Genomic DNA, 15,396 nt, shown 5'->3' on the forward strand with positions numbered 1-15,396 from the left:
CGAAGTAATGGGCCACGGGTACCCCGAAGACGGCAAGACAATAAATCAAGATATTGGGGCTAGCAAAGCCCCTTAGTCCGACTGCCCGGCCGCTCCTGCCGGCTCCCCGTCCGACCAGCTGGCTGCTGACTGCAGCTCGACCCAACACCGACAAGACCCCGACGAGATGGCCATACCGTGGACAAGACAACCGTACCGCGACGCCATCATCTACAGTGTACCGTGTCGCCTGGGTACTAATTTATAAAGTACCCCAGGGGACAAGCATGACATGCACCATGCACTAGCTATGCCGACATACCTTGGCTTGTAAGCTACCCAAGGTAGCTTACAACCAACGCCACTACCACCCATGCCACTAGCTAGCTTACACATTAAGCTAGCTACACACTATAAAAGGAGGCCTCATCCATCCATCCAGGAGATGGACTCCCACGGCCACACACTCCCCCACGGCCATGCTTGGCCACTATAGCATGCATGCTCACTCCGGACACACACATATACAGAGTCAGATGCCCATGACACTACAGCTCCAGGAGCACTTTGTACTGCCCGATGTACATCCCAGATAGATACACTCAGACATGCAGCAGTAGGAGTATTATCTCTTCGGAGAGCTCCGAAGCTGGGTAAACCACCGCGTGCTACCCGCATACCCGCTCTCGGTCCTATCAGCAGCAGTCTTACCCTCACACTAAGCCCTTGTGGCATATGTCGTCTTGCAACACCCCCCGTGAGAATACCACGACATTTGGCGCCCACCGTGATGTGGTACTACTACTATGCTACCACGCTGCTGCTGATTTCGCTGTCCGGGCGGGACCCTTTTTTCTTCATCGCCTCCGCCGCGGCGTCGCGCCGTCTCTCCGGTAGCGCTCGGGGGCTCGACATCGACCCGCCCCCCGGAGCGGCCGCGAGGGGTGGCGTGTCCTCTCCGTCGGCCTCTTCGTCACCACCGTTGCGGCGCCGGCTATCCGTGCGCGCGCGCGCCGCGCGCGGGGCCTCGTTTCGGTCGACCGTGGCCATCCACGCGCCGCTTGTGTTTGCTTCCCTCCGCGTTGCGCCTTGCTTTGGCCGGCACACGAGCGCTCGCTCCTCCATTTATCGCCTGTACAAGCTAGCTAGCTGCTAAGTCAAACAGTCAAACCATTGGCCACACTAGCAAAATACTACCCAGACTACCCCATACACCATGCATAGTCCAGATGCAACCCATATGTTAGCCGGATAATCCCCAGATAATCCACATACCATAGCCAAACCATTCCCCGTACACTAGCCACGCACTATCCATACAATAGTCTTTGAGCTTTGAGCAGCAGCAGCGGCCGAGCGCCTGCGCCCGCGGCCCCGTGGCTGCTCGTCGTGACTCCCGCCCGCGGCTCCGGAGCCGCTGCGCCCCGGCCACGTCACGGCTGCTTGCTCCGCCCCCAGCGCGGCTGGACTGCTATGCCCATGTACAGAGGCCGGCTGTTCCGCGCCCGCGTCCAGCGCGCCGGGCCTCCTCCCACGCCGTCTCCGCTCCCGGCCGGTTCCATGCCTCCCAGGCGCCGGCTGCCGGCTCCACGCACCGGGTCCGGCCTCCTCCTGCACCGCCCGTGGCTCCGAGAGACTCCTCCGTCCGCCTCCGCGTCTGTCCGCCTGGTCGCCGTGGGCCGGCCTCCGCCTCCTCGTCCGCCTGTGAGCCTCCTCCCGCGACACTCCTCTGGATCGAGGCCTCCTCCGCCTAGAGTGGTTCCCTGCCACGGCTGCTGCGGTGTGGCCTCCGCTCCGCGCGCCCGGCCAGGGCCGGCTCGTGCGCCGCCGCCGTCTCCGCCGCGACCTGGACTGTCGGCTTCGTCGCCCGCCGTCTCCGCCGTGACCCGGACGGCCGGCTTCGCCGCCCGCCGGCTCCGCCGCCACCCGGCCGGTCCTGCCCCCTGGCCCCTCTGCGCTCCCAGGCCGGCTCGCGTTGCTCAACTGCGGCCGGGTGCTCGTTCAAAAGAAAGGGGGAGTGGGTGCCGGCTGGAGAAAAAAAAGAAACAAAATGAAGAGTTGTGTCCGACTGCTCAAAGCTAGCTGGAAGAAAAAGAAAAGGGCCATCTGCCCGCTATGGCCTAGTGCCTGATCCGGCTGAGAAAAGAGGCCGGCTGCAAGAAAGAAGAGGCCGGCTGGAGTGTGTCCGACTGCACACAGCCGACTGAAAAAAAAGAGAGAGAGAGGCCGGCTGGGAGAAAAAGAGAAAGGGCCGACTGCCCGCTGTAGCCGGCTGCTCGTGCAAAGGAAAAGAGGTTCAACTGACCAAGTCAACAGCCGGCTGACAAGAAAAAAGAGAGATAAACAAAAATATGTGTCCGGCTGCCCGCAGCTGGACGAAGAGAAAAGAGACAAAGACAAAGTAGTCGCTGGGAGATCCAGCCCGACTGCTCAGCAGTCGGCCCGAATTTCGGGGACCCAGCGGGTGCGCTGACGCGCCCCCGCGAGAGAGAAGATAAAGTAGTCGCCGGGAGATCCGGCCTGACTGCTCAGCAGTCGGTCCGAATCTCGGGGGCTACACCCAGTGGGTGCGCTGGCGCGCCCCCACAAAAGATTGCAAGAGACAAGAGAAGAGTTTTGTCCGGCTGCCAGTAGCCGGCAGAAGAGAAGAAAGATGAAACGGGCGCTGCAAGTTACCTCGCCGCCTGGCCGGTCGAGCCTGACTGGCCGGGACCCCCCTTCGAGCACCCGGGGGCTCGAGGGCTACACCCAGCAGGTGCATCGGCGCGCTCCGCGAGCGCCGAGTCGCGCCGGCTGTCTTCGACAACCGCGACTACACGAAATTCAATGTGAGCTCCTCACCCGCATATTTTTTGCATCACGCAAGCACGGATAACCCCGAGCGATGCTCGGGGGCTATCTCCGCATCTTTATTGCAGTTGCACCACTGTTCGCCCCGGTGCCAGCCAGAGTTGGCCCGGGGGCTGGCCGCTTGGCCTGAGACATTTTTTCCCGCAGAAGCTTAGTAGCGTGTGCAGTACCAAAGGCCCACCTCTCAGCCACAGACCGCAGAGCGGCTATCCGGCTAGCAAGAGCAAAAGCTGGAGGTCACCCCACACGAAAAAACGTCCGGGAAGAGAAACGCTTCGGGCGACCCGACCGTTTCCTTTACAAGTATCTACTCGGTTGAATCTTCTCCCAGACTCTAAGTACTGTACACTCCACTTTGCGGCCCACTCTCAGCCACAGACCGCAGAGCAGCTGTCCGGCAGGCAAGAGCACAAGCCAAAAAGCGGAGGGAACACAAAAAAGATTAAGGGGGCTCGAACGAAACCGAGTCGGCACCCTCCGCATAAAACTTGCAATGCTAAAAGCAATCATTTGATATATCTGCGTGGACTAACTTTGTCTTTTTTATGATCATTTCCATGAATACCCGCCAAAAAACCTCCGCCCAACTTTGCCAAGTTGCCCGGAGGCTTGGGGGCTACTGTCGGAGTAATGGGCCACGGGTACCCCGAAGACGGAAAGACAATAAATCAAGACATCAGGGCTAGCAAAGCCCCTTAGTCCGACTGCCCGGCCGCTCCTGCCGGCTCCCCGTCCGACCAGCTGGCTGCTGACTGCAGCTCGACCCGACACCGACAAGACCCTGACTAGATGGCCATACCGCGGACAAGACAACCGTACCGCGACCCATCATCTATAGTGTACCGTGTCCCCTGGGTACTGATTTATAAAGTACCCCAGGGGACAAGCATGACATGCACCATGCACTAGCTATGCCTACATAGCTTGGCTTGTAAGCTACCCAAGGCAGCTTACAACCAACGCCACTACCACCCATGCCACTAGCTAGCTTACACATTAAGCTAGCTACACACTATAAAAGGAGGCCTCATCCATCCATCCATCCAGGAGGATGGACTCCCACGGCCACACACTCCCCCACGGCCATGCTTGGCCACTATAGCATGCATGCTCACTCCGGACACACACATATACAGAGTCAGATGCCCATGACACTGATCCCAGATACAGCTCCAGGAGCACTTTGTACTGCTCGATGTACATCCCAGATAGATACACTCAGACATGCAGCAGTAGGAGTATTATCTCTCCGGAGAGCTCCGAAGCTGGGTAAACCACCGCGTGCTACCTGCATACCCACTCCCGGTCCTATCAGCAGCAGTCTTACCCTCACACTAAGCCCTTGTGGCATATGTCGTCTTGCAACACCCCCCGTGAGAATACCACGACAGCTTCTAAGACATAATCTTTCTTTGCAGCTATGAGGATGATCCTCAGGTTCCGGACCCAGTCCGTATAGTTGCTGCCATCATCTTTCAGCTTGGTTTTCTCTAGGAACGCGTTGAAGTTGAGGTGGACATGAGCGTTGGCCATTTGATCTACAAGACATATTTGCAAAGGTTTTTAGACTAAGTTCATGATAATTAAGTTCATCTAATCAAATTATTTAATGAACTCCCACTCAGATTAGACATCCCTCTAGTCATCTAAGTGATACATGATCCGAGTCGACTAGGCCGTGTCCGATCATCACGTGAGACGGACTAGTCATCATCGGTGAACATCTCCATGTTGATCGCATCTTCCATATGACTCATGTTCGACCTTTCAGTCTCTTGTATTCCGAGGCCATGTCTGTACATGCTAGGCTCATCAAGTTAACCTAAGTGTTTATGCATTTGTAAATCTGTCTTACACCCGTTGTATGTGAACGTTAGAATCTATCACACCCGATCATCACGTGGTGCTTCGAAACAATGAACTTTTGCAACGGCGCACAGTTAGGGGGAACACTTTTCTTGAAATTATTATGAGGGATCATCTTATTTACTACCGTCGTTCTAAGTAAACAAGATGCAAAAAACATGATAAACATCACATGCAATCAAATAGTAGTGACATGATATGGCCAATATCATATAGCTCCTTTGATCCCCATCTTTGGGACGCCATGACCATCTTTGTCACCGGCGTGACACCATGATCTCCATCATCATGATCTCCATCATCGTGTCTCCATGAAGTTGCTCGCCAACTATTACTTCTACTACTATGGCTAACGTTTTAGCAATAAAGTAAAGTAATTACATGGCGTTGGATCATTGACACGCAGGTCATACAATAATTAAGACAACTCATATGGCTCCTGCCGGTTGTCATACTCATCGACATGCAAGTCGTGATTCCTATTACAAGAACATGATCTCATACATCACATATATATCATTCATCATTCATCACAACTTTTGGCCATATCACATCACAATCATATGCTGCAAAAACAAGTTAGACGTCCTCTAATTGTGGTTGCATGTTTTATGTGGCTGCAATAGGGTTCTAGCAAGAAAGTTTTCTTACCTACGTAAAAGCCACAACGTGATTTGCCAACTTCTATTTACCCTTCATAAGGACCCTTTTCATCGAATCTGCTCCAACTAAAGTGGGAGAGACAGACACCCGCTAGCCACCTTATGCAACTAGTGCATGTCAGTCCGTGGAACCTGTCTCACGTAAGAGTACGTGTAAGGTCAGTCTGGGCCGCTTCATCCCACGATACCGCTGAAGCAAAATAAGACAAGCAGTGGCAAGAAAATTGACAACACCTACGCCCACAACAAATTGTGTTCTACTCGTGCAAAGAGACTACGCATAGACCTAGCTCATGATGCCACTGTTGGGGAACGTTGCAGAAAATAAAAATTTTCTACGCTTTCACCAAGATCAATCTATGAGTTCATCTAGCAACGAGAGAGAAGAGTGCATCTACATACCCTTGTAGATCGCGAGCGGAAGCGTTCAAGAGAACGAGGTTGAGGGAGTCATACTCGTCGTGATCCAAATCACCGGAGATCCTAGCGCTGAACGGATGGCACCTCCGCGTTCAACACACGTACGGTTGAGGAAGACGTCTCCTCCTTCTTGATCCAGCAAGGGGGAAGGAGAGGTTGATGAAGATCCAGTAGCGCGACGGCGTGGTGGTGGATGCAGCAGCGATCTCGGCAGGGCTTCGCCAAGCTTCTGCGAGAGGGAGAGGTGTAGCAAGGGGAGAGGGAGGCGCCAAGAGCATGGGTGCGGCTGCCCTCCCTCCCCCCTCTGTATATAGCGCCCCTAGGGGGGCGGTGGCCCTAGGAGATGCAATCTCCTAGGGGGGCGGCGGCAAAGGGGGTGGCCTGCCCCCCAAGGCAAGTGAAGGCGCCCCCACCCCTAGGGTTTCCCATCCCTAGGCGTAGGAGGGGCCCAGGGGGGCGCACCAGCCCACCAAGGGCTAGTTCCCCTCCCACTTCAGCCCATGGGGCCCTCCGGGATAGGTGGCCTCACCCGGTGGACCCCCGGGACCCTTCCGGTGGTCCCGGTACAATACCGCTGACCCCCAAAACTTTCCCGATGGCTGAAACCTGACTCCCTATATATAATTGTTTACCTCCGGACCATTCCAGAACTCCTCGTGACGTCCGGGATATCATCCGGGACACCGAACAACTTTCGATTTACTGCATAGTCATATCTCTACAACCCTAGCGGCACCGAACCTTAAGTGTGTAGACCCTATGGGTTCGGGAGACACGCAGACATGACCGAGACACCTCTCCGGTCAATAACCAACAGCGGGATCTGGATACCCATGTTGGCTCCCACGTGCTCCTCGATGATCTCATCAGATGAACCACGATGTCGAGGATTCAATCAATCCCGTATAAAATTCCGTTTGTCAATCGGTACGTTACATGCCCGAGATTCGATCGTCGGTATCCCAATACCTTGTTTAATCTTGTTACAGGCAAGTCACCTTACTCGTACCGTAATGCATGATCCCGTGACCAGACACTTGGTCACATTGAGCTCATTATGATGATGCATTATCGAGTGGGGCCAGAGATACCTCTCTGTCATACGGAGTGACAAATCCTAGTCTCGATTCGTGCCAACCCAACAGACACTTTCGGAGATACCCGTAGTGCACCTTTATAGTCACCCAGTTACGTTGTGACGTTTGGCACACCCAAAGCACTCCTACGGTATCCGGGAGTTGCACAATCTCATGGTCTAAGGAAATGATACTTGACATTTGGAAAAGCTCTAGCAAAACGAACTACACGATCTTTGTGCTACGCTTAGTATTGGGTCTTGTCCATCACATCATTCTCCTAATGATGTGATCCCGTTATCAATGGCATCCAATGCCCATAGTCAGGAAACCATGACTATCTGGTGATCAACAAGCTAGTCAACTAGAGGCTCACTAGGGACATGTTGTGGTCTATGTATTCACACGTGTATTATGATTTCCGAATAACACAATTATAGCATGAATAACAGACAACTATCATGGACAAAGAAATATAATAATAACCATTTTATTATTGCCTCTTGGGCATATTTCCAACAGGCAAGGCGTCGGTGGTGTACGGGCAGTGTTGGCTTCATTGGCCGGCATGCTGCATCGTGGGGATAGGGACTGTCCGGACCCATGTGGGTCCAGCCGGGCCGTCGGGGAGTTCTTGTCGCCGTGTGCGGTCGGCTCCGCGAGAGCGATGGAGGTTGTCCCCTCCCTCCTGTCGAGTTGCGGTTGCCCCTTGTGGCCATTGTCTCCTTCCTCCTAGGTCTTGTGTTGGCGGCCCTAGTGAGACGACGATGTTGGTTCAGTAACCGGGGTGGCACAGGCTGGTGGGCGGTAGATTGAGTGGTGCATTTCAGAGGGTCCGGGGTGGTGATGGTTGTCTGGGTCGGGAGAAATCCCTGGCGGCTCGTCTGGCTATGACGCGGTGACGCCTGCGGGCGCCACCGGACCTTCCTGAAGGGCGTCGAGTATACCCCTTCCCCACTGCCCTCTGCGTACCGGGGGAAATCCTAGGACTCGTTCGGGCAACAGCGACGGCGCCGTCGCATTCCATCTTGAAGGTGTTGCTTGGTACGCGACGCTCCAGAATGCTAGGAGCACGGTGGTACTTCTTCGGAGGGTGCAGCGGTTGCCGATCTTTGTTGCTTAGTTGATCTGCCAGTGTCGGCATTGTTTCTCTTTTCTTTCTCTTGTTTTTTCCTTTTGGGTTTGTTTGTGCTGCGGCCCAGCGAGTTGGATGTATCAGTTGGTTGCTTTATAATATAAAGGGGGACCCTTTATCTGAAAGTGCTACAGAGCATACATTAAAATGAATTATTTGAAAAAAATGATTTTCCATTTACACAAAATGCATAAATTTACTTGGTGTACACAAAATTTGCTGGCGATTTGACAACAGAGGAGCTTTGGACAGGAAAATCTAAAGTCAGAGTTTTGAGAAAGGTTCAATATTTTTTATTTTAGAGTAATTATTTGTTTTTTCTGTCCGAAGCTTGTTCGATGTCACAACGCCAAGAAATTTTGCATGCCCTTAGAAAACTCGTTCATTTCTTGTACAAAAAATTTATATTTTTTAATGAGATTTCTATTTCTGTGTCCCTGGTTGTAAAGTTGTGCTTAGTTTTGTTCAAGCCAACTAACATTGCTCACTTTTCCCCTTCACTGTGCTGCCCACCCTCATGCGCCCAAATGGGGGTTTGCCGTCGGTCAAAGAGTTGACCGTTAGATGTTACGGTTATTTACGCGTGGGGCACCCCGTGCCATGTGGCACTATCATAGTCGCCCGTGTGTTCATCCGCATGCATGAGTAGTCAGATCCTAGTCACATCGCTTCTTCACACACGGGGAGTACGCGTCGCCCGGTTTTTCATACGGGGTGTCGCATTGCTAGCGTGCCCATTAGGCGCTCGCCCATTAATGGATTTTTATAGCCGCCAATTGTGCACATCCACTTCCCTCCTCCCTCGCCTCCCACAACCTTCTCCACTGCCATTCACCTCCACAACCCCAAACCCTAGTCGTTCTCTCACACCTCCCCTTCTGCAGCCATGTCCGACCATGACAGTGGGGCGGGAAGCAGCTGGCGGTGATGCCGCATGCGCGGTGGGCATACCAGGCCTGTCGCACATCCTCAGTGTTGAGGAAGCCGACCTACTCATCTGCTGTGATGTCATGGCACCGCCAGGCATTCGCCTGCGGGAAGGATGCATTTGAGCATGCCGGGGCTCCCGATGGAACCTGTGCCTATCATCGCCACGCCTGCCATGTCGCGAGAAATCCGTGCCTTTCGGCAAGGGCTAATATGGGAAGCAAGGGAGAATTCGGACTAAGCTCCAAGTAGCCGATGATGGACGTAGATCGCCGCCGAGGACAATGCCTCCCGCATCCAGTATTATGACAAGCCCTACCTGCTGCCACGCAACAACATCGACGAGCGGTACACCTTTTGGGAAGGGCGTACCTTTAAGGATGTCACGGCCGCGTGCCGCGTGCAGCTCGGCCTGGACGAGGTTGACCAAGGTTTGACGCCATTCTCGACATCTTGAGGAGGTGATGCCATTGTCGGCGCCAGTCTGGGGATGAGCACCATGACGCGCCTCCGTGTCCCTAAGGACGAGCCAGGGATGAGCACCATAGTGCACGGCAACCTCAACATCCCTAAGCTAGAGCCGGGGATGAGCTCGTGCAGAGGCCTACTCGTGCCTAAGATGGAGCCAAGGACGTGCTCGCCTCATGGCCTACTCATTCCATAGCTGGAGCCAGAACCTGAGCCGCCTCTTCTTGCGGATTACAGAGGGTCGGCGGCCAGTGTTGTGGGGATAACTCTGACAATAGAAAGGGGACAGGAACAAGGCTGGATCTAGGTAAGCGCATGTGTGACACAAAGATTTACGAGTCTGATCCATTCTCGAAGAAGGTAACAACCCTACGTCTCGGGCTGTGGAGCTTTTCTTTCTTCTCTGCGTCTGACTAAACATAAAGGTATATTAAGCCCTATCTATGAGCTAAGGGGCGGCTTATGTAGAGTGCACCTGACCTTAGTTTTAGTAGTATGAGGAAGTAATGGTTACATTGATTAAATCCACTATGAGGAGTAACTGATGAAATAACACTAGTAACACAAGTAGCTCCGAACCCTTTGGCGCTTCTGGTTCCTCTGCTGACGTATATCCGAGTAGGATGTGTGGTTCCGCCCGTTTGAGTAGCTGATATTGCCTCCGTCCGAGTAGTGATGACTCAGATATCGTCCGGGTAACTTGTATGGTGGTTTGAGATTTGGGTTGGGCCCACTTGTCATGTGGCCCCACACTTTATGATATGTTGACCCTTCGTGGTCCTCTCTATTATGGCGGGTGCTATGGATCAACCGGATGATTCGAGCCAACTTTAAACCGCCCCCTAGCCATCAGATAGCACCATCTATAGGCGTACGATTTGATAGCACATCACCAAGCCTCTCGTACGCAAGACCACAACTCCCTCGTAGCACAACGTCGGGCAGCTCCGGCGACACCCATGGCAGCATTTACTCATAGCTCCGTAGTCGGCCATGGCAGCAACTCGTCGCCTCCCCTGCTGCAATCGCAGCTCCGCCGTCAGCCATGGAAGCAGCTCGTCGCCTCTCCTGTTGCATCACGTGCCACAACTCCCTCATAGCACAACGTTGGGCAGCTCCGGCAATGCCCATGGCAGCATTTACTCATAGCTCCACAACCGGCCATGGCAACATCTCGCCGCCTCTCCTGCTACAATCGCAGCTCCGCCGTTAGCCATGGAAGCAACTCGTCGCCTCTCCTGCTGCAATTGCAGCTCTGCCATCAGCCATGGAAGCAGCTCGTCGCCTCTCCTGTTGGATCGCGTGTTGCAACGCAGCTTCGCCGCTGACCGTGGCAGCAGCTCTCGCGTCTCCTGCTGCAACGCAATAGCGCCGTCGGTGTGGCAGGAGCGTCGTCGTAGCTTCACCGCCGGCTGTTCCAGTAGGTCATGGCGTCTCCTGCTGCAATGAAGTAGTGCCATCGGCGTGGCAACAACGCCGCTGTAGCATCGCATGCTGCAACGTAGCTTCGCTGCCGGCCATGGTAGCAGCTCTACCTCTCATGCTGCAACTCGGCCGTTGTGGCGAGATCCATGAGGATGCAAACCCCTGGCTTTGCAGCGCCAGTGGCGGGATTAGAAGCAGCACCGGTGGCGGGGGTGAGATGCAACATTCTGTTAGTCTTGCTACAACACGCGAGGAGTGGCCTTGCCTGACGGTGGAGTAGCACGCAGTGGAGCGGGTAGTTAGGCCATGCGCGACGCCCGGAGCGACGAAGCAAAGGAGCTGTGATGGAAAAGAAATGGGTGGTGGAGCGATGCTCCTCTTTGGATAAGGAAGTCGTGGTGGACGCTCGTGAAGGAAATATGCCCTAGAGGCAATAATAAAGTTAGTATTTATTTCCTTATTTCATGATAAATGTTTATTATTCATGTTTGAATTGTATTAACTAGAAACTTAGTACATGTGTGAATACATAGACAAACAAAGTGTCCCTAGTATGGCTCTACTTGACTAGCTCGTTAATCAAAGATGGTTATGTTTCCTAACCATATACATGTGTTGTCATTTGATGAATGGGATCACATCATTAGGAGAATGATGTGATGGACATGACCCATCCGTTAGCTTAACATTATGATTATTATAGTTTCATTGCTACATCTTTCTTCATGATTTATACATGTTCCTCAGACTATGAGATTATGCAACTCTCAAATACCGGAAGAATACCTTGTGTGCTATCAAATGCCACAACATAAATGGGTGATTATAAAGATGCTCTACAGGTGTCTCCGAAGGTGTTTGTTGGGCTGGCATAGATCGAGATTAGGATTTGTCACTCCGTGTTTCGGAGAGGTATCTCTGGGCCCTCTCAGTAATACTCATCACTATAAGCCTTGCAAGCAATGTGACTAATGAGTTAGTTGATGGATGAAGTATTACGTAACGAGTAAAGAGACTTGCCAGTAACGATATTGAACTAGGTATGATGATACCAATGATCGAATCTCGGGCAAGTAACATACCGATGACAAAGGGAACAACATATGTTGTTATGCGGTTTGACCGATAAAGATCTTCGTAGAATATGTAGGAGCTAATATGAGCATCCAGGTTCCGCTATTGGTTATTGACCGGAGATGGGTCTCGGTCATGTCTACATAGTTCTCGAACCCGTAGGGTCCGCATGCTTAACGTTCGATGACGATATGTATTATGAGTTATGTGTTTTGATGACTGAAGTTTGTTCGGAGTCCCGAATGAGATCACAGATGTGGAGAGGAGTCTCGAAATGGTCGAGACATAAGGATTGATATACTGGATCATATTATTCATACACCAGAAGTGTCTCGGGAAGTTTCGGGTAAAACCGTAGTGCCGGAGGGGTTATCGGAACCCCCCGGGGGAACTAATGGGCCACCATGGGCCTTAGTGGAGAGAGAGGAGGCAAGCCAGGGCAGGTTGCACCCCCCATTGGAGTCCGAATTGGACAAGGGAAGGGGGGCGGCGCCCCCCTTTCCTACTCCCTCTCCCTCTCCTTCTTTTCCCCTCTCTTCCTTGTGATGGAATCCTACTAGGACTAGTAGTCCTATTAGGACTCCCTCTCCTTGGGCACGCCCCTAGGGCCGGCCAGCTTCCCCTTGCTCCTTATTATACGGGGGTAGGGGGCACCCTAGAACACACAAGTTTCTCTTAACCGTGTGCGGTGCCCACCTCCACAGTTACACACCTCGAACATACCATCGTAGTGCTTAGGCGAAGCCTTGCGTCGGTAGCCTCATCATCACCGTCGCCACACCGCCGTGCTGAAGGAATTCACCCTCGTGCTCAACTGGATCAGGAGCACGAGGGACGTCATCGAACTGAATGTGTGCTGATCACGGAGGTGCCATACATTCGGTACTTGATCGGTTGGATCGCGAAGTTCGACTACATCAACCGCGTTATTGAAACGCTTTCGCTTTCGGTCTACGAGGGTACGTGGACACACTCTCCCCTCTCGTTGCTATGCATTGTTGGAAATATGCCCTAGAGGCAATAATAAAATGGTTATTATTGTATTTCCTTGTTCATGATAATTGGCTATTGTTCATGCTATAATTGTATTGACCGGAAACCGCAATACATGTGTGAATACATAGACCACAACATGTCCCTAGTGAGCCTCTAGTTGACTAGCTCATTGATCAACAGATGGTCATGGTTTCCTGACCATGGACATTGGATGTCATTGACAACGGGATCACATCATTAGGAGAATGATGTGATGGACAAGACCCAATCCTAAGCATAGCACAAGATCGTGTAGTTCGTTTGCTAAAGCTTTTCTAATGTCAAGTATCATTTCCTTAGACCTTGAGATTGTGTAACTCCCTAATACCATAGGTGTGCTTTGGGTGTACCAAACGTCACAACGTAACTGGGTGACTATAAAGATGCACTACAGGTATCTCCGAAAGTGTTTGTTGAGTTGGCACGAATCGAGACTGGGATTTGTCACTCCGTATGACGGAGAGGTATCTCTGGGCCAACTCGGTAATGCATCATAATAATGAGCTCAATGTTACTAAGTAGTTAGTCACGGGATCATGCATTACGGAACGATTAAAGTGACTTGCTGGTAACGACATTGAACAAGGTATTGGGATACCGACGATCGAATCTCGGGCAAGCAACGTACCGATTGACAAAGGGAATTGTATACGAGATTGATTGAATCCCCGACATCGTGGTTCATCCGATGAGATCATAGTGGAACATGTGGGAGCCAACATGGGTATCCAGATCCCGCTGTTGGTTATTGGCCAGAGAACGTCTCGGTCATGTCTGCATGATTCCTGAACCCGTAGGGTCTACACACTTAACGTTCGATGACGCTAGGGTTATAAAGGAAGTTTGTATGTGGTTACCAAATGTTGTTCGGAGTCCCGAATGAGATCCCGGACATCACGAGGAGTTTCGGAATGGTCCTAAGGTAAAGATTTATATATGGGAAGTCCAATTTCAGTCACCAGAATAGTTTCGGGGGTTATCGGTATTGTACCGGGACCACCGAAAGGTGTCCGGAGGTCCACCAGGTGGGGCCACCTGCCCCGCGGGGCTTGATGGCTGAATAAGGGAGGGAACCAGCCCCTAGTGGGCTGGTGCGCCCATCCCTAAGGGCCCAAGGCGCCTAGGGTTGAAAACCCTAGGGCAGGGGGCGCCTCCACCTTGCTTGGGGGGCAAGTCTCCCCCTCCTGGCCGCCGCCCCTCCCCTCTAGATGGGATCTGGAGGGGGCCGGCCCCCTCTCCCCTTCCCCTATATATAGTGGGGGTTTGGGGGCTGCCAAGAACAGGAGTTTCCATCTCTCTTGGTGCAGCCCTACCCCTCTCCCTCCTCGTCTCTCGCAGTGCTTGGCGAAGCTCTGCTGGAGTGCCACGCTCCTCCATCACCACCACGCCGTTGTGCTGCTACTGGACGGAGTCTTCCCCAACCTCTCCTTCTCTCCTTGCTGGATCAAGGCACGGGAGACGTCACCGGGCTGCACGTGTGTTGAATGCGGAGGCACCGTTGTTCGGTGCTTAGATCGGATTCGACCGCGATCTGAATCGCTTCGTGAACGACTCCACCGACCGCGTTCTTGCAACGCTTCCGCATCGCGGTCTTCAAGGGTATGAAGATACACTCCCCTCTCTCTTGTTGCTAGAATCTCCATAGATTGATCTTGGTGATGCGTAGAAAATTTTGAATTTCTTCTACGTTCCCCAATAGTGGCATCACGAGCTAGGTCTATTGCGTAGATTCTATGCACGAGTAGAACACAAGTTGTTGTGGGCGTTGATTTTGTTCAATATGCTTACCGTTACTAGTCCTATCTTGTTTTGACAGTATTGTGGGATGAAGCAGCCCGGACCGACCTTACACGTACACTTACGTGAGACAGGTTCCACCGACTGACATGCACTTGTTGCATAAAGGTGGCTAGCGGGTGCCAGTCTCTCCCACTTTAGTCGGATCGGATTCGATGAAAAGGGTCGTTATGAAGGGTAAATAGCAATTGGCATATGACGTTGTGACTTTTGCGTAGGTAAGAAACATTCTTGCTAGAAACCCATATCAGCCACGTAAAACATGCAAACAACAATTAGAGGACGTCTAACTTGTTTTTGCAGGGTATGCTATGTGATGTGATATGGCCAAAAGGATGTGATGAATAATATATGTGATGTATGAGATTGATCATGTTCTTGTAATAGGAATCATGACTTGCATGTCGATGAGTATGACAACCGGCAGGAGCCATAGGAGTTGTCTTAATTTATTGTATGACCTGCGTGTCATTGAACAACGCCATGTAATTACTTTACTATATTGCTAACCGTTAGCCGTAGTAGTAGAATTAATAGTTGGCGAGACAACTTCATGGAGACACGATGATGGAGATCATGATGATGGAGATCATGGTGTCATGCCGGTGATGTTGATGATCATGGAACCCCGAAGATGGAGATCAAAGGGAGCAAAATGATATTGGCCATATCATGTCAATAT

This window comes from Triticum aestivum, chromosome 4B, assembly GCF_018294505.1.
Source record: "Triticum aestivum cultivar Chinese Spring chromosome 4B, IWGSC CS RefSeq v2.1, whole genome shotgun sequence".
In the NCBI taxonomy this organism is placed as follows: Eukaryota; Viridiplantae; Streptophyta; class Magnoliopsida; order Poales; family Poaceae; genus Triticum; species Triticum aestivum.